General features: G+C 38.6%; 1 protein-coding gene across 2 annotated transcripts in view; it reads left to right on the forward strand.

Moving 5' to 3' along the window:
• LOC123762358 (uncharacterized) overlaps positions 1-22081 on the forward strand; it is a 64132-nt gene that overhangs the window by 38378 nt on the left and 3673 nt on the right. Inside the window, exon 2 of one of the 2 annotated variants that reach the window (XM_069323821.1) lies at positions 21267-21326. The exons of the other annotated variant lie outside the window; for it this stretch is intronic. The gene's annotated coding sequence lies outside the window, so the exon portion shown is untranslated. The remainder of the gene's footprint in view (positions 1-21266; positions 21327-22081) is intronic. 2 annotated transcript variants of the gene reach the window in all.

Raw genomic sequence — 22081 nt, forward strand, 5'->3', positions numbered from 1 at the left:
GGAAGGGAAGACGTCAGCACACGTGAGGTATCCAGGGATGGCGACGGAACCTGCTGAATAGAAGAGGTACTCGTCAACGAGGAAACTCCCAGAGGCGACGAGGCAGAAGACGTGGGCGGAGACACACATACCACCGCACCGTCAGCCCCGGGAGGCACACGGCCTCCAGCAGGAGACTCAGGCACCACCCCTACAGCATCCCCCAAGGTCATCGGATGCGGATGCACGTCCACAGTCATCGAGCGATGAAGGTCCGAAACAGGCGCCCCCAGGTCCCCCGAGCTCACCGGCGGGGCAGACACATCTGGTCCAGACGTATCGACATCCGGAACCGCCGCAGGATCCACACCAGGCACCTGCACAGAGCGAGAATCCGCTGGGGAGTCCACACGCACAGATAAGCGAGGAAAATCATCCTCTAGGAAAACTGAAGGGGCATCTGTATGAGGAGCGTCACAACCGGCCGCGACGTGGCCCTCGGCACCACACCGGAAACACGTCCGGGTCTGCCCCTGATAGAAGGTCCTCAGAGACAGCCCACGATATGAGACCCTGGATGGTATAGGGCTTGTGAGCCGCATGACAAGCGTGCGTGAACCCAGCCGGACCCCCTTCAGTCGGCCCGCACTCAAAATGTTGAACCGGTGCTTCACCAAATACCCAAACCGCGTAAATAAGGCCATGAGGGCCGCCTCGGGGAAGGTCACCGGCACGCCGTGAATACTCACAAACGTCAAGGGCCCCCAGGGATCCGAGATCTCTACAGACACAGCCGAATCCGGAAGAGGAAGCGTGCGGCCATTCCAGCGGGCTACAAACTCCCGGTATACATTTGACTTGGCGAACGACAGCGCAACACGGGCGGGCGACAACTTCTCTAGGCCCAGGAGCTCGGGGACGTCAACACGGAGGACGTCGAGGAGGGCAACTTCTATCAACGGGCCAATCCACATCAGCAGAAAAATCCAGCCGCACTGTGTCTATTCTTCTGACACGGCTAGTACCAGACCCGTCCATACTGGCAGGTGGGGCCCCGACCAGCGGGAGCTCCACACCCCCCTTCCCCCCCACAGCAACCGCCACTCAGCAACGGCAAACGACCACTGACAGCCAGAGCTCGACATCTGCCCCCTCTGCGCAGCCAGGAATCAAGTTGCTAATGTGATAGCAGTTTTTAAGAAAGGAGATAGATCACTTGCGTCTAACTATCGGCCAATTAACCTAACGTCTATTGTGGGACAGTTACTTGAATCGATAATTGCAAATTCAATTCGTCTTCATCTTGAAAAAATAAATTAATAAATGAGTCGCAACATGGTTTTACAAATGGCCGTTCATTTTTAACAAATTTGTTATCTTTTTACTCCAGCATAGTTGAGGCAGTTGAAAGTGGTAAGGATTGTGATGTTGTGTACCTTGACTTTAGCCACATGAAGACTGATTAAAAAGATAGAGGCTCATGGTATTGGGGGTGCTATATTAAGTTGAATTAGGGCATGGCTATTCCAAAGGAAACAGAGTTAGTATAAATGGGGTAAAGTCAGTGGGATAATGTTGTTAGTGGAGTACCTCAGGGCTCTGTCCTGGGCCCTCTGTTGTTTATAATATATATAAATTATTTAGAATCGGGTTTGAGTAGCAACATTTGCAAATTTGCCGATGATACGAAAATCGGTAGGGAAATTAATTCGGAGGAAGACTCGCTATCACCTCAAGTTGATCTAGATAGGGTTTTGAAATGGTCAAAGGATTGGCAGATGCAGTTTAATGCTGATAAATGTAAAGTTCTGAGGCTAGGTAATGATGATAGTTAAGATACGAGCTAGATGGTGTTGAGATTGCGAAGTCGGATTGCGAAAGGGATCTGGGAGTTATGATTAGTAAGAATTTAAAACAAAAAGGATCAATGCATGAATGTTCGTAATAAGGCGAATAGGACACTGGGATTTATTAATCGAAGCGATAGTAGGCTCTGTCCTGGGACCTCTGTTGTTTATAATATATATAAATGATTTAGATTCAGGTTTGAGTAGCAACATTTGCAAATTTGCCGATGATACGAAAATCGGTAGGGAAATTAATTCGGAGGAGGACTCACTATCACTTCAAGTTGATCTAGATAGGGTTTTGAAATGGTCAAAGGATTGGCAGATGCAGTTTAATGCTGATAAATGTAAAGTTCTGAGGTTAGGTAATGATGATAGAGTTACAAGATACGAGCTAGATGGTGTTGTGATTGCGAAGTCGGATTGCGAAAGGGATCTGGGAGTTATGATTAGTAAGAATTTAAAACAAAAGGATCAATGCATAAATGTTCGTAATAAGGCAAAACGGACACTTGGATTTATTAATCGCAGCGTTAGTAACAAGACACCTGGTGTGGTTCTCAAGCTATATCTTGCTCTAGTTAGGCCCCATTTAGATTATGCAGTTCAGTTTTGGTCGCCATATTATAGAATGGATATAAATTCACTTGAACGTGTCCAGCGTAGGATGACTAAGTTAATTCCCCAAATTAGAAATCTTTCATATGAAGAAAGATTAACAAAGCTTAAGTTGCATTCACTGGAAAGGCGAAGAGTTAGGGGCGACATGATAGAGGTTTACAAGTGGGTGAATGGACATAACAAAGGGGATATTAATAGGGTATTAAAAGTATCAACACAGGACAGAACACGAAACAATGGATATAAATTGGATAAGTTTAGATTTAGGAAAGACTTGGGTAAATACTGGTTCAGTAACAGGGTTGTTGATTTGTGGAACCAATTGCCGCGTAACATTGTGGAGGTGGGGTCCCTCGATTGTTTCAAGCACGGGTTGGACAAGTATATGAGTGGGATTGGGTGGTTATAGAATAGGAGCTGCCTCGTATGGGCCAATAGGCCTTCTGCAGTTACCTTTGTTCTTATGTTCTTATGTAACAAGACACCTGGTGTGGTTCTCAAGCTATATCTTGCTCTAGTTAGGCCCCATTTAGATTATGCAGTTCAGTTTTGGTCGCCATATTATAGAATGGATATAAATTCACTTGAACGTGTCCAGCGTAGGATGACTAAGTTAATTCCTCAAATTAGAAATCTTTCATATGAAGAAAGATTAACAAAGCTTAAATTGCATTCACTGGAAAGGTGAAGAGTTAGGGGTGACATAATAGAGGTTTACAAGTGGGTGAATGGACATAACAAAGGGGATATTAATAGGGTATTAAAAGTATCAACACAAGACAGAACACGAAACAATGGGTATAAATTGGATAAGTTTAGATTTAGGAAAGACTTGGGTAAATACTGGTTCAGTAACAGGGTTGTTGATTTGTGGAACCAATTACCGCGTAACGTGCTGGAGGTGGGGTCCCTCGATTGTTTCAAGCGCGGGCTGGACAAGTATATGAGTGGGATTGGGTGGTTATAAATAGGAGCTGCCTCATATGGGCCAACAGGCCTTCTGCAGTTGCCTTTGTTCTTATGTTCTTATGCTCGTGATGGGATGCATCTATCGAGGGCTGGGGTTGTTGCTGTTGCGAACTCGTTGGAACCAGTGGTTAAAGGTGTTTGTTTGGGTTTAAACTGGTTTATTGGGTTTATATCTGTATTAAAAATACAGATATAAAATATTTGTTAAAAATACTACTCATCTCCTTGTCATTATCCGTTATTTGACCTGTCTCAGATTTTAATGGACCTATCCTTTCCCTAGTCTTAGTTCGATATAACTGAAAAAAACCCTTTAGGATTTGACCTTGCTTGCACTGCTATGCGAACTTCATAGTTTCTTTTTGCTTTCCTAATCTCTTTTTTTAACATTTCTAGGCAGTTGTATGAATTCCTGTTCTAACCTGACTTCCCCATTCTTAATTCTTTTGTACCAAGCTCTCTTTTTACCTATAAGGTTCTTTAAATTATTTGTTATCCACTTTGGGTCATTAGTATTCGATCTATTCAATTTGTATGGTATACTACGTTCCTGTGCTTTGTTTAGAATATTCTTAAATAAGTTATATATTAAATCCACATCGAAATCCCCTTTTACGTCACCTATCGCTGGGTTCATGTCTCGCTCCAAGACCGGCCCACACCCCATACCCAAGACTTTCCAGTCTATTTGGCCCAAAAAATTTCTTAGGCTATTAAAATCAGCTTTTCGAAAATCTGGGACTTTAACAATTTTCTCCTACAGGTCTATTCCATTCTATGCTAAATCTAATTACTTTGTGATCACTGTTCCCTAGCTCACTCCCTATTTCGATGTTATTTCGATGTCAGAAAGTAAAGGAAGTACCTAAGCAAACATTAGTTGTGGGAGATTCCCAGATAAGGTATTTGGATAGAACGTTTTGTGCTAGAGATAGGGGGAACAGGTTAAGGGTTTGCTATCCCGGAGCTGGCATTGGTGATATTATAAATAACATGAATGATATTATGGCTGGTAATGGGAACAATCCCATTATTTGCATTAGCGTGGGAGGAAATGATGTTGGTCGAGTCAGGAGTGAGGAACTGATTCAGAGGTATAAAACAGCCATAGAGTTAGTTAGGAGCAAGGGAGGAATCCCGATCATATGTGGCATTCTTCCAAGAAAGGGAGTGGGAAATGAATGGATATCGAGGGCACTTGGTGTCAATTGCCGGCTGGAAAGATATTGCAAATCAAATGCAATATCTTTCATAGACAACTGGGAACACTTCTATGGAAGAAATGAAATGTATGCTCGTGATGGGGTGCATCTATCGAGAGCTGGGGTTGTTGCTGTTGCGAACTCGCTAGAAGAAGTGGTTAGAGGTGTTTGTTTGGGTTTAAACTGTTAGTAGATAGAGGTATGGGAATTGATTTGGAGGAAGGAGGTAATAAAAGTATGTGTTTGTGGGAGAAAGGAATTGGCAAAACGATCAGGGAAAGAGAAGGTCCGCAAAATAACAATTCACTTAGGGTATATTACACTAACAGTAGAAGTCTAAGAAATAAAATTAACGAATTAAATGCTCTTGTCTGCACAGAAAAAATAGATATTATTGCACTTACCGAAACGTGGATGAATGTAGAAAATAGAGAACTATTAGCTGAATATCAAATATATGGATTTAAACTATTTCACACAGATAGATATATTAGACGAGGAGGTGGAGTAGCCATATATGTTAGGGACAATTTGAAATGTAGTCTCAAAGAGGGAATCAAAACAGAGCCACACACAGAAACTATTTGGATTGAATTAAACGAAAAAGCTAATAATATTATAATAGGAGTAATATATAGGCCACCAAATTTAGACAGAATGGAAGCAAAGCATCTATGGGATGAAATATCTAGAGCATCTAGATCTAACAGTATTTATGTCATGGGTGACTTTAATTTTAGCGGAATAAACTGGTTGAACAAAACAGGGAATAGTGAAGCAGAAGATTTTCTAGAATTAATTGACGATTGCTTTCTTACGCAACACATTAAGGAACCAACACGGGAAAATAATATTTTAGATTTAGTGTTAACTAACAGGGAAACGCAAATTAATGACATCGAAATAGGGAGTGAGCTAGGGAGCAGTGATCACAAAGAAATCAGATTTAGCATAGAATGGAATAGACCAGTAGGAGAAAATTCTGTTAAAGTGCCAGATTTTCGAAAAGCTGATTTTAATAGCCTAAGAAATTTTTTGGGTCAAATTGATTGGAAAGGCTTGGGTATGGGGTGTGGGCCGGTCTTGGAGCGAGACATGAACCCAGCGATAGGTGACTTAAATGGGGATTTCGATGTGGATTCAATATATAACTTATTTAAGAATATTCTAAACAAAGCACAGGAACGTAGTATACCATACAAATTGAATAGATCGTATACTAATGACCCAAAGTGGATAACAAAGAATTTGAAGAACCTTATAGGTAAAAAGAGAGCTTGGTACAAAAGGATTAAAAATGGGGAGGTCACTTTAGAACAGGAATTCGTACAACTGGTTAGAAATGTTAAAAAAGAGATAAGGAAAGCAAAAAGAAACTATGAAGTTCGCATAGCAGGGCAAGCAAAGACAAATCCTAAAGGGTTTTTCAGTTATATCGTACTAAGACTAGGGAAAGGATAGGTCCATTAAAAACTGAGACAGGTCAAATAACAGATAGTGATGAAGAGATGAGTAGTATTTTTAATAAATATTTTGTATCTGTATTTACTAAAGAGGAACTTAACAATATGCCTTCAGCCGAACAAGTCTATGTGGGTGGGGACGAGGACAGGTTGACGAGTTTAGCAGTTACCAGGGAGGATGTTCTTAAACAAATAGTAAAACTCAAACCAAACAAATCCCCAGGGCCGGATGAAGTGTTTGCTAGGGTGCTTAAAGAATGCAAAGAGGAGCTTTGTGACCCACTGTCAACCATATTTAATAAATCAGTAGAGTCAGTCAGAGTGCCAGAGTTTTGGAAAGTTGCTAATGTGATACCAGTTTTTAAGAAAGGAGATAGATCACTTGCGTCTAACTATCGACCAATTAGCCTAACGTCTATTGTGGGAAAGTTACTCGAATCTATAATAGCAAATAAAATTCGTCTTCATCTTGAAAAACATAAATTAATAATTGAGTCGCAACATGGTTTTATAAATGGCCGTTCATGTTTAACAAATTTGTTATCTTTTTATTCTAGCATTGTTGAGGCAGTTGATAGTGGTAAGGATTGCGATGTTGTATACCTTGACTTTAGCAAAGCTTTTGATACAGTGCCACATGAAAGACTGATTAAAAAAATAGAGTCTCATGGTATTGGGGGTGCTATATTAAGCTGGATTAGGGCATGGCTATACCAAAGGAAACAGAGAGTTAGTATAAATGGAATCAAGTCAGAGTGGGAAAATGTTGTAAGTGGAGTGCCTCAAGGCTCTGTCCTGGGACCTCTGTTGTTTATAATATATATAAATGATTTAGATTCAGGTTTGAGTAGCAACATTTGCAAATTTGCCGATGATACGAAAATCGGTAGGGAAATTAATTCGGAGGAGGACTCACTATCACTTCAAGTTGATCTAGATAGGGTTTTGAAATGGTCAAAGGATTGGCAGATGCAGTTTAATGCTGATAAATGTAAAGTTCTGAGGTTAGGTAATGATGATAGAGTTACAAGATACGAGCTAGATGGTGTTGTGATTGCGAAGTCGGATTGCGAAAGGGATCTGGGAGTTATGATTAGTAAGAATTTAAAACAAAAGGATCAATGCATAAATGTTCGTAATAAGGCAAAACGGACACTTGGATTTATTAATCGCAGCGTTAGTAACAAGACACCTGGTGTGGTTCTCAAGCTATATCTTGCTCTAGTTAGGCCCCATTTAGATTATGCAGTTCAGTTTTGGTCGCCATATTATAGAATGGATATAAATTCACTTGAACGTGTCCAGCGTAGGATGACTAAGTTAATTCCCCAAATTAGAAATCTTTCATATGAAGAAAGATTAACAAAGCTTAAGTTGCATTCACTGGAAAGGCGAAGAGTTAGGGGCGACATGATAGAGGTTTACAAGTGGGTGAATGGACATAACAAAGGGGATATTAATAGGGTATTAAAAGTATCAACACAAGACAGAACACGAAACAATGGGTATAAATTGGATAAGTTTAGATTTAGGAAAGACTTGGGTAAATACTGGTTCAGTAACAGGGTTGTTGATTTGTGGAACCAATTGCCGCGTAACGTGGTGGAGGTGGGGTCCCTCGATTGTTTCAAGCGCGGGTTGGACAAGTATATGAGTGGGATTGGGTGGTTATAGAATAGGAGCTGCCTCGTATGGGCCAATAGGCCTTCTGCAGTTACCTTTGTTCTTATGTTCTTATGTTCTTATTAATTTGTGTTTCCCTGTTAGTTAACACTAAATCTAAAATATTATTTTCCAGCATTGATTCCTTAATGTGTTGCGTAAGAAAGCAATCGTCAATTAATTATAGAAAATCTTCTGCTTCACTATTCCCTGTTTTGTTCACCCAGTTTATTCCACTAAAATTAAAGTCAGCCATGACAAATACTGTTAGATCTAGATGCTCTAGATATTTCATTCCATAGATGCTTTGCTTCCATACTGTCTAAATTTGGTGGCTTATATATAACTCCTATTATAATATTATTTGCTTTTTCGTTTAATTCTATCCAAATAGTTTGTGTGTGGCTCAGTTTTGATTCCCTCTTTGAGACTACATTTCAAATTGTCCCTAACATATGGCTACTCCCCCTCCTCGTCTAATATATCTATCTGTGTGAAATAGTTTAAATCCATTTATTTTATATTCAGCTAATAGTTCTCTCTTTTCTACATTCATCTACGTTTCGTAAGTGCAATAATATCTATTTTTTTTCTGTGCAGACAAGAGCATTTAATTCGTTAATTTTATTTCTTAGACTTCTACTAAGGATTGTTGGTACAAAAGGATTAAAAATGGGGAGGTCACTTTAGAACAGGAATTCGTACAACTGGTTAGAAATGTTAAAAAAAAGAGATAAGGAAAGCAAAAAGAAACTATGAAGTTCGCATAGCAGGGCAAGCAAAGACAAATGCTAAAGGGTTTTTTCAGTTATATCGTACTAAGACTAGGGAAAGGATAGGTCCATTAAAAACTGAGACAGGTCAAATAACAGATAGTGATGAAGAGATGAGTAGTATTTTTAATAAATATTTTGTATCTGTATTTACTAAAGAGGAACTTAACAATATGCCTTCAGCCGAACAAGTCTGTGTGGGTGGGGACGAGGACAGGTTGACGAGTTTAACAGTTACCAGGGAGGATGTTCTTAAACAAATAGTAAAACTCAAACCAAACAAATCCCCAGGGCCGGATGAAGTGTTTGCCAGGGCAAGCAAAGACAAATCCTAAAGGGTTTTTTCAGTTATATCGTACTAAGACTAGGGAAAGGATAGGTCCATTAAAAACTGAGACAGGTCAAATAACAGATAGTGATGAAGAGATGAGTAGTATTTTTAATAAATATTTTGTATCTGTATTTACTAAAGAGGAACTTAACAATATGCCTTCAGCCGAACAAGTCTATGTGGGTGGGGACGAGGACAGGTTGACGAGTTTAATAGTTACCAGGGAGGATGTTCTTAAACAAATAGTAAAACTCAAACCAAACAAATCCCCAGGGCCGGATGAAGTGTTTGCCAGGGTGATTAAAGAATGCAAAGAGGAGCTTTGTGACCCACTGTCAACCATATTTAATAAATCAATAGAGTCAGGCAGAGTGCCAGAGTTTTGGAAAGTTGCTAATGTGATACCAGTTTTTAAGAAAGGAGATAGATCACTTGCGTCTAACTATCGACCAATTAGCCTAACGTCTATTGTGGGAAAGTTACTCGAATCTATAATAGCAAATAAAATTCGTCTTCATCTTGAAAAACATAAATTAATAATTGAGTCGCAACATGGTTTTATAAATGGCCGTTCATGTTTAACAAATTTGTTATCTTTTTATTCTAGCATTGTTGAGGCAGTTGATAGTGGTAAGGATTGCGATGTTGTATACCTTGACTTTAGCAAAGCTTTTGATACAGTGCCACATGAAAGACTGATTAAAAAGATAGAGTCTCATGGTATTGGGGGTGCTATATTAAGCTGGATTAGGGCATGGCTATACCAAAGGAAACAGAGAGTTAGTATAAATGGAATCAAGTCAGAGTGGGAAAATGTTGTAAGTGGAGTGCCTCAAGGCTCTGTCCTGGGTCCTCTGTTGTTTATAATATATATAAATGATTTAGATTCAGGTTTGAGTAGCAACATTTGCAAATTTGCCGATGATACGAAAATCGGTAGGGAAATTAATTCGGAGGAGGACTCACTATCACTTCAAGTTGATCTAGATAGGGTTTTGAAATGGTCAAAGGATTGGCAGATGCAGTTTAATGCTGATAAATGTAAAGTTCTGAGGTTAGGTAATGATGATAGAGTTACAAGATACGAGCTAGATGGTGTTGTGATTGCGAAGTCGGATTGCGAAAGGGATCTGGGAGTTATGATTAGTAAGAATTTAAAACAAAAGGATCAATGCATAAATGTTCGTAATAAGGCAAAACGGACACTTGGATTTATTAATCGCAGCGTTAGTAACAAGACACCTGGTGTGGTTCTCAAGCTATATCTTGCTCTAGTTAGGCCCCATTTAGATTATGCAGTTCAGTTTTGGTCGCCATATTATAGAATGGATATAAATTCACTTGAACGTGTCCAGCGTAGGATGACTAAGTTAATTCCCCAAATTAGAAATCTTTCATATGAAGAAAGATTAACAAAGCTTAAGTTGCATTCACTGGAAAGGCGAAGAGTTAGGGGCGACATGATAGAGGTTTACAAGTGGGTGAATGGACATAACAAAGGGGATATTAATAGGGTATTAAAAGTATCAACACAAGACAGAACACGAAACAATGGGTATAAATTGGATAAGTTTAGATTTAGGAAAGACTTGGGTAAATACTGGTTCAGTAACAGGGTTGTTGATTTGTGGAACCAATTGCCGCGTAACGTGGTGGAGGTGGGGTCCCTCGATTGTTTCAAGCGCGGGTTGGACAAGTATATGAGTGGGATTGGGTGGTTATAGAATAGGAGCTGCCTCGTATGGGCCAATAGGCCTTCTGCAGTTACCTTTGTTCTTATGTTCTTATGTTCTTATTAATTTGTGTTTCCCTGTTAGTTAACACTAAATCTAAAATATTATTTTCCAGCATTGATTCCTTAATGTGTTGCGTAAGAAAGCAATCGTCAATTAATTATAGAAAATCTTCTGCTTCACTATTCCCTGTTTTGTTCACCCAGTTTATTCCACTAAAATTAAAGTCAGCCATGACAAATACTGTTAGATCTAGATGCTCTAGATATTTCATTCCATAGATGCTTTGCTTCCATACTGTCTAAATTTGGTGGCTTATATATAACTCCTATTATAATATTATTTGCTTTTTCGTTTAATTCTATCCAAATAGTTTGTGTGTGGCTCAGTTTTGATTCCCTCTTTGAGACTACATTTCAAATTGTCCCTAACATATGGCTACTCCCCCTCCTCGTCTAATATATCTATCTGTGTGAAATAGTTTAAATCCATTTATTTTATATTCAGCTAATAGTTCTCTCTTTTCTACATTCATCTACGTTTCGTAAGTGCAATAATATCTATTTTTTTTCTGTGCAGACAAGAGCATTTAATTCGTTAATTTTATTTCTTAGACTTCTACTAAGGATTGTTGGTACAAAAGGATTAAAAATGGGGAGGTCACTTTAGAACAGGAATTCGTACAACTGGTTAGAAATGTTAAAAAAAAGAGATAAGGAAAGCAAAAAGAAACTATGAAGTTCGCATAGCAGGGCAAGCAAAGACAAATGCTAAAGGGTTTTTTCAGTTATATCGTACTAAGACTAGGGAAAGGATAGGTCCATTAAAAACTGAGACAGGTCAAATAACAGATAGTGATGAAGAGATGAGTAGTATTTTTAATAAATATTTTGTATCTGTATTTACTAAAGAGGAACTTAACAATATGCCTTCAGCCGAACAAGTCTGTGTGGGTGGGGACGAGGACAGGTTGACGAGTTTAACAGTTACCAGGGAGGATGTTCTTAAACAAATAGTAAAACTCAAACCAAACAAATCCCCAGGGCCGGATGAAGTGTTTGCCAGGGCAAGCAAAGACAAATCCTAAAGGGTTTTTTCAGTTATATCGTACTAAGACTAGGGAAAGGATAGGTCCATTAAAAACTGAGACAGGTCAAATAACAGATAGTGATGAAGAGATGAGTAGTATTTTTAATAAATATTTTGTATCTGTATTTACTAAAGAGGAACTTAACAATATGCCTTCAGCCGAACAAGTCTATGTGGGTGGGGACGAGGACAGGTTGACGAGTTTAATAGTTACCAGGGAGGATGTTCTTAAACAAATAGTAAAACTCAAACCAAACAAATCCCCAGGGCCGGATGAAGTGTTTGCCAGGGTGATTAAAGAATGCAAAGAGGAGCTTTGTGACCCACTGTCAACCATATTTAATAAATCAATAGAGTCAGGCAGAGTGCCAGAGTTTTGGAAAGTTGCTAATGTGATACCAGTTTTTAAGAAAGGAGATAGATCACTTGCGTCTAACTATCGACCAATTAGCCTAACGTCTATTGTGGGAAAGTTACTCGAATCTATAATAGCAAATAAAATTCGTCTTCATCTTGAAAAACATAAATTAATAATTGAGTCGCAACATGGTTTTATAAATGGCCGTTCATGTTTAACAAATTTGTTATCTTTTTATTCTAGCATTGTTGAGGCAGTTGATAGTGGTAAGGATTGCGATGTTGTATACCTTGACTTTAGCAAAGCTTTTGATACAGTGCCACATGAAAGACTGATTAAAAAGATAGAGTCTCATGGTATTGGGGGTGCTATATTAAGCTGGATTAGGGCATGGCTATACCAAAGGAAACAGAGAGTTAGTATAAATGGAATCAAGTCAGAGTGGGAAAATGTTGTAAGTGGAGTGCCTCAAGGCTCTGTCCTGGGTCCTCTGTTGTTTATAATATATATAAATGATTTAGATTCAGGTTTGAGTAGCAACATTTGCAAATTTGCCGATGATACGAAAATCGGTAGGGAAATTAATTCGGAGGAGGACTCACTATCACTTCAAGTTGATCTAGATAGGGTTTTGAAATGGTCAAAGGATTGGCAGATGCAGTTTAATGCTGATAAATGTAAAGTTCTGAGGTTAGGTAATGATGATAGAGTTACAAGATACGAGCTAGATGGTGTTGTGATTGCGAAGTCGGATTGCGAAAGGGATCTGGGAGTTATGATTAGTAAGAATTTAAAACAAAAGGATCAATGCATAAATGTTCGTAATAAGGCAAATCGGACACTTGGATTTATTAATCGCAGCGTTAGTAACAAGACACCTGGTGTGGTTCTCAAGCTATATCTTGCTCTAGTTAGGCCCCATTTAGATTATGCAGTTCAGTTTTGGTCGCCATATTATAGAATGGATATAAATTCACTTGAACGTGTCCAGCGTAGGATGACTAAGTTAATTCCCCAAATTAGAAATCTTTCATATGAAGAAAGATTAACAAAGCTTAAGTTGCATTCACTGGAAAGGCGAAGAGTTAGGGGTGACATGATAGAGGTTTACAAGTGGATGAATGGACATAACCGGGGGGATATTAATAGGGTATTAAAAGTATCAACACAGGACAGAACACGAAACAATGGGTATAAATTGGATAAGTTTAGATTTAGGAAAGACTTGGGTAAATACTGGTTCAGTAACAGGGTTGTTGATTTGTGGAACCAATTGCCGCGTAACATTGTGGAGGTGGGGTCCCTCGATTGTTTCAAGCACGGGTTGGACAAGTATATGAGTGGGATTGGGTGGTTATAGAATGGGAGCTGCCTCGTGTGGGCCAGTGGGCCTTCTGCAGTTGCCTTTGTTCTTATGTTCTTATGTGCTTAAAGAATGCAAAGAGGAGCTTTGTGACCCACTGTCAACCATATTTAATAAATCAATAAAGTCAGGCAGAGTGCCAGAGTTTTGGAAAGTTGCTAATGTGATACCAGTTTTTAAGAAAGGAGATAGATCACTTGCGTCTAACTATCGACCAATTAGCCTAACGTCTATTGTGGGAAAATTACTCGAATATATAATAGCAAATAAAATTCGTCTTCATCTTGAAAAACATAAATTAATAATCGAGTCGCAACATGGTTTTATAAATGGCCGTTCATGTTTAACAAATTTGTTATCTTTTTATTCTAGCATTGTTGAGGCAGTTGATAGTGGTAAGGATTGCGATGTTGTGTACCTTGAATTGACTTTAGCAAAGCTTTTGATACAGTGCCACATGAAAGACTTATTAAAAAGATAGAGGCTCATGGTATTGGGGGTGCTATATTAAGCTGGATTAGGGCATGGCTATACCAAAGCCAAATTCAAATTCAAAAAACAAAAACAAATTCTCTTTTATTATACTTACTGAAACATGGTTGAAAGAGGATACTACTCAGCTCTTTAACATGCCTAACTACTCAGCAATTCACAACTGTCGTCAAATTCAGAGAGGTGGTGGCACTGCTCTTTACTACCACCAAGAACTAACATGCTTAAAAGAAATTAGAACCAGAGACTGCTATGGGGAGTATATCTTCGCCAGCTTCAGAGTCAATGGTGCCGAGTCTGTCCTGACTGTGGGTGCAGTTTATAGAATTCCTAACACTGATGTGTCCGAATTCAACTCAAACCTTAGAAATCTAATACTTGATAACAGACTGAACAAAAACCACCTAATTATCGCAGGGGACTTTAATATTGACCTCTGCGAGCCTGAACACCCCACTGCTGTTAGCTTCCTCAACTGTATGAATTCCTGCTTCCTCATACCCTTAATCACTAGACCTACTAGAATCACTGATAAGAACATAAGAACATAAGAACAAAGGTAACTGCAGAAGGCCTATTGGCCCATACGAGGCAGCTCCTATTCTATAACCACCCAATCCCACTCATATACTTGTCCAACCCGTGCTTGAAACAATCGAGGGACCCCACCTCCACAATGTTACGCGGCAATTGGTTCCACAAATCAACAACCCTGTTACTGAACCAGTATTTACCCAAGTCTTTCCTAAATCTAAACTTATCCAATTTATACCCATTGTTTCGTGTTCTGTCCTGTGTTGATACTTTTAATACCCTATTAATATCCCCCCGGTTATGTCCATTCATCCACTTGTAAACCTCTATCATGTCACCCCTAACTCTTCGCCTTTCCAGTGAATGCAACTTAAGCTTTGTTAATCTTTCTTCATATGAAAGATTTCTAATTAGGGGAATTAACTTAGTCATCCTACGCTGGACACGTTCAAGTGAATTTATATCCATTCTATAATATGGCGACCAAAACTGAACTGCATAATCTAAATGGGGCCTAACTAGAGCAAGATATAGCTTGAGAACCACACCAGGTGTCTTGTTACTAACGCTGCGATTAATAAATCCAAGTGTCCGATTTGCCTTATTACGAACATTTATGCATTGATCCTTTTGTTTTAAATTCTTACTAATCATAACTCCCAGATCCCTTTCGCAATCCGACTTCGCAATCACAACACCATCTAGCTCGTATCTTGTAACTCTATCATCATTACCTAACCTCAGAACTTTACATTTATCAGCATTAAACTGCATCTGCCAATCCTTTGACCATTTCAAAACCCTATCTAGATCAACTTGAAGTGATAGTGAGTCCTCCTCCGAATTAATTTCCCTACCGATTTTCGTATCATCGGCAAATTTGCAAATGTTGCGAAAGGGATCTGGGAGTTATGATTAGTAAGAATTTAAAACAAAACGATCAATGCATAAATGTTCGTAATAAGGCAAATCGGACACTTGGATTTATTAATCGCAGCGTTAGTAACAAGACACCTGGTGTGGTTCTCAAGCTATATCTTGCTCTAGTCAGGCCCCATTTAGATTATGCAGTTCAGTTTTGGTCGCCATATTATAGAATGGATATAAATTCACTTGAACGTGTCCAGCGTAGGATGACTAAGTTAATTCCCCAAATTAGAAATCTTTCATATGAAGAAAGATTAACAAAGCTTAAGTTGCATTCACTGGAAAGGCGAAGAGTTAGGGGTGACATGATAGAGGTTTACAAGTGGATGAATGGACATAACCGGGGGGATATTAATAGGGTATTAAAAGTATCAACACAGGACAGAACACGAAACAATGGATATAAATTGGATAAGTTTAGATTTAGGAAAGACTTGGGTAAATACTGGTTCAGTAACAGGGTTGTTGATTTGTGGAACCAATTGCCGCGTAACATTGTGGAGGTGGGGTCCCTCGATTGTTTCAAGCACGGGTTGGACAAGTATATGAGTGGGATTGGGTGGTTATAGAATAGGAGCTGCCTCGTATGGGCCAATAGGCCTTCTGCAGTTACCTTTGTTCTTATGTTCTTATGTTCTTATGTTCAAACCTGAATCTAAATCATTTATATATATTATAAACAACAGAGGTCCCAGGACAGAGCCTTGAGGCACTCCACTTACAACATTTTCCCACTCTGACTTGATTCCATTTATACTAACTCTCTGTTTCCTTTGGTATAGCCATGCCCTAATCCAGCTTAATATAGCACCCCCAATACCATGAGACTCTATCTTTTTAATCAGTCTTTCATGTGGCACTGTATCAAAAGCTTTGCTAAAGTCAAGGTATACAACATCGCAATCCTTACCACTATCAACTGCCTCAACAATGCTAGAATAAAAAGATAACAAATTTGTTAAACATGAACGGCCATTTATAAAACCATGTTGCGACTCAATTATTAATTTATGTTTTTCAAGATGAAGACGAATTTTATTTGCTATTATAGATTCGAGAAACTTTCCCACAATAGACGTTAGGCTAATTGGTCGATAGTTAGACGCAAGTGATCTATCTCCTTTCTTAAAAACTGGTATCACATTAGCAACTTTCCAAAACTCTGGCACTCTGCCTGACTCTATTGATTTATTAAATATGGTTGACAGTGGGTCACAAAGCTCCTCTTTGCATTCTTTAAGCACCCTGGCAAACACTTCATCCGGCCCTGGGGTTTTGTTTGGTTTGAGTTTTACTATTTGTTTAAGAACATCCTCCCTGGTAACTGTTAAACTCGTCAACCTGTCCTCGTCCCCACCCACACAGACCTGTTCGGCTGAAGGCATATTGTTAAGTTCCTCTTTAGTAAATACAGATACAAAATATTTATTAAAAATACTACTCATCTCTTCATCACTATCTGTTATTTGACCTGTCTCAGTTTTTAATGGACCTATCCTTTCCCTAGTCTTAGTACGATATAACTGAAAAAACCCTTTAGGATTTGTCTTTGCTTGCCCTGCTATGCGAACTTCATAGTTTCTTTTTGCTTTCCTTATCTCTTTTTTAACATTTCTAACCAGTTGTACGAATTCCTGTTCTAAAGTGACCTCCCCATTTTTAATCCTTTTGTACCAAGCTCTCTTTTTACCTATAAGGTTCTTCAAATTCTTTGTTATCCACTTTGGGTCATTAGTATTCGATCTATTCAATTTGTATGGTATACTACGTTCCTGTGCTTTGTTTAGAATATTCTTAAATAAGTTATATATTGAATCCACATCGAAATCCCCATTTAAGTCACCTAGTCACCTGATAGCACTGCCACGACGCTCGATCACATCTGGACAAACATAACCTCTCCGCTTACTTCAGGTATAATCACCGATAGCACTACAGATCATTACCCCACATTTCTCTTAACTAACATTAGCAAACCACCTCTTGAGTCAAGAGTGATACGTTTTAGACTACACAATGAAACTGCTATAGACAATTTTATAACTGCTGCTGATAATGTCAACTGGGAGTCCGAGTTAGGTAACATAGTGGACATCAACCTTGCAGTACAATCTTTTCTTCAAAAAACTCTTAGCCTTTATAATACCCACTGTCCTATGCTTACAAAACAAGTCACAACCAAAAGGCTTAACAATCCCTGGCTTACAAAGGGAATACTTAAATCTATTAATAAAAAACATGACCTTGAGAAGAAGTATAGGTTAGGAATTGTCTCCAAAGAATTCTCAAAGAATTACTCATTATTGCTGTCTAAGATAATTAGACGAGCCAAAACTAAATACTACGAAGATAAATTTACCCAAATAAAGAGCAACATTAAACAAACTTGGAGAACAATTTCTCAAATATTGGGATCAAAGAAGTCTTTAAATAACAAACCGACTCTCCTGACTAATAACGATGGTCAGCTTTCAGCCTCTGATTCTGCTACTGAGTTCAATAGGTTCTTCTCTTCCATTGGTTCATCTCTTGCAAATGATATTCCATCTTCCAGTACAGACATTAATGACTATCTTTCAGGTAACTATCCACAGTCTCTGTACCTAAAGCCTATTAATTCCACTGACGTCAATGAGATAATCCTTTCCCTTAAAACCAAGTCTGGTGCCCTTGAGGAGATACCAACTTTAATTTACAAAAAAGCCTCCAGATCTTTAGCCCCTGCTATTGCTTTGCTCTTCAACAAGTCACTTGAACTCCAAACCTTCCCAGATATTCTAAAAAAAGCGAGAGTAACGCCTGTCCACAAATGTGGTAATCTCACAGATGTTAACAACTACAGACCTATATCTATCCTGCCAAACTTGTCAAAAATTTTTGAAAAACTAATCTATAAGCAGCTTTACTCATATCTAGCCAAACTCAATATACTTAGCCCTTGCCAATATGGCTTCAGACCCAAAAAAAGCACTAACGATGCACTTATTAGTATGCTTAACTCGATTCATACAGCTCTTGATAAAAATGAGTTCCCTGTTGGGTTGTTTGTGGACCTGCGTAAAGCTTTTGACACTGTCAACCACCAAAACCTTCTTCTTAAATTACATCATTATGGAGTCAGAGGACACTCCCTACAATACCTCCAATCCTACCTTACTGACAGGCTCCAATATGTTTCTGTGAATAATACAATTTCTCCCACCCTACCCATCAACATTGGTGTTCCCCAGGGCAGCATACTTGGCCCTCTCCTCTTTCTCATCCACATTAATGACCTTCCAAATGCCTCCCAACACCTCAAACCAATTCTATTTGCTGACGACACAACCTTCATTTACTCCAGTCCTGATCCCCTTGCTCTAAATGCCACAGTAAATGCTGAGCTAAATAAAGTCCATCTGTGGCTAACTGCCAACAAACTCACCCTTAACATTGACAAAACCTTTTATATTCTGTTTGGCAATAAATCCTCTAATCAAATAAATCTCAAAATAAACAATACCCAAATTTGTAACAAATTAGATGGCAAATTCCTTGGCATTCTCATTGACCACAAGCTTAATTTCCAGGGACACATTCTAAACATATCAAAAAAAGTTTCAAAAACTGTGGGCATTCTTTCTAAGATCAGATATTATGTACCTCGCCCTGCCCTGGTGACTCTCTATTACTCCCTTATCTATCCATATCTCAACTATGGTATTTGTGCTTGGGGCTCTACTACCCAAAATCACTTACGTCCTCTAATTACTCAACACAAAGCTGCTATTAGGACAATATCCAATTCTGGCCCCAGACATCACTCGGTACCCCTACTTAAATCTCTGAATATGTTAGACATTAAGTCACTGCACATTCTCTCATGTGTATTATACATATATAAAACGCTAAACTATAATGCCAATCCTGATCTCAAAAGCTTCATAGAAGGTTGTATCAGAACCCATGAGCATCACACCAGAAATAAATACAGTTTTGATATTCCTAGAGTACGACTTAATCAAACTAGAAATGCTCTACAAATCAAGGGGCCCAGAATGTGGAATGACCTTCCCAACCATGTTAAAGACTGTACCTCTCTCAACCAGTTTAAGTTAAAAGCGAAGCTATACCTAATAAATTCCCTGTAACCTACCTTACCCTTCTTTTGTCAACCAATGTCTGTTTTTTTCTTTAAAGAGCGCTGTTTGTCGACATAATTGTATTTGTGCTGCTTTTTCATCTATGTTTTCATTTCTTGTTTTCATTCTACTCATTATGTTCAATTAGTATTAAGCTTGTCATTTAAGTTTATCATGCCCGAAACGCTTTGCGTAATAGTGGCTTTAGGCATTGTATGTACTAGCTATACCTATAAGTTAAACAATCCTTGTAAATATTTATTGTATGTATGTACCTTACCTAAATAAAATTGTATTGTATTGTATTGTATTGTATTGTAAAGGAAACAGATAGTTAGTATAAATGGAGTCAAGTCAGAGTTGGAAAATGTTGTAAGTGGGGTGCCTCAGGGCTCTGTCCTGGGACCTCTGTTGTTTATAATATATATTAATGATTTAGATTCAGGTTTGAGTAGCAACATTTGCAAATTTGCCGATGATACGAAAATCGGTAGGGAAATTAATTCGGAAGAGGACTCGCTATCACTTCAAGTTGATCTAGATAGGGTTTTGAAATGGTCAAAGGATTGGCAAATGCAGTTTAATGCTGATAAATGTAAAGTTCTGAGGCTAGGTAATGATGATAGAGTTACAAGATACGAGCTAGATGGTGTTGAGATTGCGAAGTCGAATTACGAAAGGGATCTGGGAGTTATGATTAGTAAGAATTTAAAACAAAAGGATCAATGCATGAATGTTCGTAATAAGGCGAATAGGACACTGGGATTTATTAATCGAAGCGTTAGTAACAAGACACCTGGTGTGGTTCTTAAACTATATCTTGCTCTGGTTAGGCCCCATTTAGATTATGCAGTTCAGTTTTGGTCGCCGTATTATAGAATGGATATAAATTCACTTGAACGTGTCCAACGTAGGATGACTAAGTTAATTCCCCTAATTAGAAATCTTTCATGTGAAGAAAGATTAACAAAGCTTAAGTTGCATTCACTGGAAAGGCGAAGAGTTAGGGGTGACATGATAGAGGTTTACAAGTGGATGAATGGACATAACAGGGGGGATATTAATAGGGTATTAAAAATATCAACACAAGACAGAACACGAAACAATGGGTATAAATTGGATAAGTTTAGATTTAGGACAGACTTGGGTAAATACTGGTTCAGTAACAGGGTTGTTGATTTGTGGAACCAATTGCCGCGTAACGTGGTGGATGTGGGGACCCTCGATTGTTTCAAGCGCGGGTTGGACATGTATATGAGTGGGATTGGGTGGTTATAGATAGGAGCTGCCTCGTATGGGCCAATAGGCCTTCTGCAGTTACCTTTGTTCTTATGTTCACAATCAGAAACCATTCACACTGCTCCCTGTAAGCGCATTTTGATATGCTTCTGTCACACTCATTATTGCTAGCGAGTGAATGGTTTGGGAGACTCTCGGTGGCTTAATGTATTGTTATTATAATGTTAACTTTATACATAAAATATACATAACAACCTGTTACAGTTATAATGAACTTGCATCTGACCTGATGGTAAGGGGGGAAGGGACAGGAAAGTTGTAAAAGGGATTTGCGCCTCACCAATCGCACGAGAGGTGCAAACCTTTATAAGCAATGGATACGGCACATTTCGACTGTGCAACGATACGCTCCAATACAGCCTTCTACAAACGGATTTTCTTCAGTGATTTTTCAAGCGATTTTTCAGTGATTTTTCAAGCGATTTTTCAGTGATTTTCAGTGATTTTTCAAGCGATTTTTCAGTGATTTTTCAAGCGATTTTTCAGTGATTTTTCTTCTACAGCACCGGGCCATTACCATCTCCAGTGCTATGAGATCCGACACTCCCCAAGTTGGGTGCGAGGTGGGTTGAGGTCAAGTAAGTTTACTGAGATAATAACACAACCCATGAGATAGAATACGTTCATCAGACCACTTTCCCTATCAATTTCCTGTAGTTTCCTAACATTCCTTAGTTACGTCCATCAGATAAACTTAGCTTCCGTTAAGAGTGACCCTCAAGGGACGATCTTTCACTCTTTTTCAATTCTCCTGTAGTCGCAGGCATTCTCATTCAACCCGTTCTCGCAAATTCGTAAAGTCAATATTGACTTATTAACTACGTGCATAGGTGATATACTAAACATAATAGATACCCTTAAAAAGATTCATAGAAAACACCGACCTTACCTAACCTTGTTAGTATCTTAAGATAAGCATCTTATTGCTCCGTAATTACAATTATTACTTAACCTATACCAATTATAGGTTAGGTAATAATTGTAATTACGAAGCAATAAGATGCTTATCTTAAGATACTAACAAGGTTAGGTAAGGTCGGTGTTTTCTATGAATCTTTTTAAGGGTATCTATTATGTTAAGTATGTCACCTATGCACATATTTAATAAGTCAATATTGACTTATTAAATTTGCGAGAACGGGTTGTCTCATTGGTTGTAAGACCTTCCACTAGTCTTACAACCATTTTGTCTACTACTTTTGCTTCTTCTACAGCTTTTTCTGTCCTAGATGTTATCTTTTTTTTCGTTTTGTTTTTGCAACCACAAATTAATATGGACTTACTTTGGTCGACAGTGTTTTGACAGTTCCTACTGGCA

The sequence above is a fragment of the Procambarus clarkii genome, chromosome 2, assembly GCF_040958095.1.
Source record: "Procambarus clarkii isolate CNS0578487 chromosome 2, FALCON_Pclarkii_2.0, whole genome shotgun sequence".
In the NCBI taxonomy this organism is placed as follows: domain Eukaryota; kingdom Metazoa; phylum Arthropoda; class Malacostraca; order Decapoda; family Cambaridae; genus Procambarus; species Procambarus clarkii.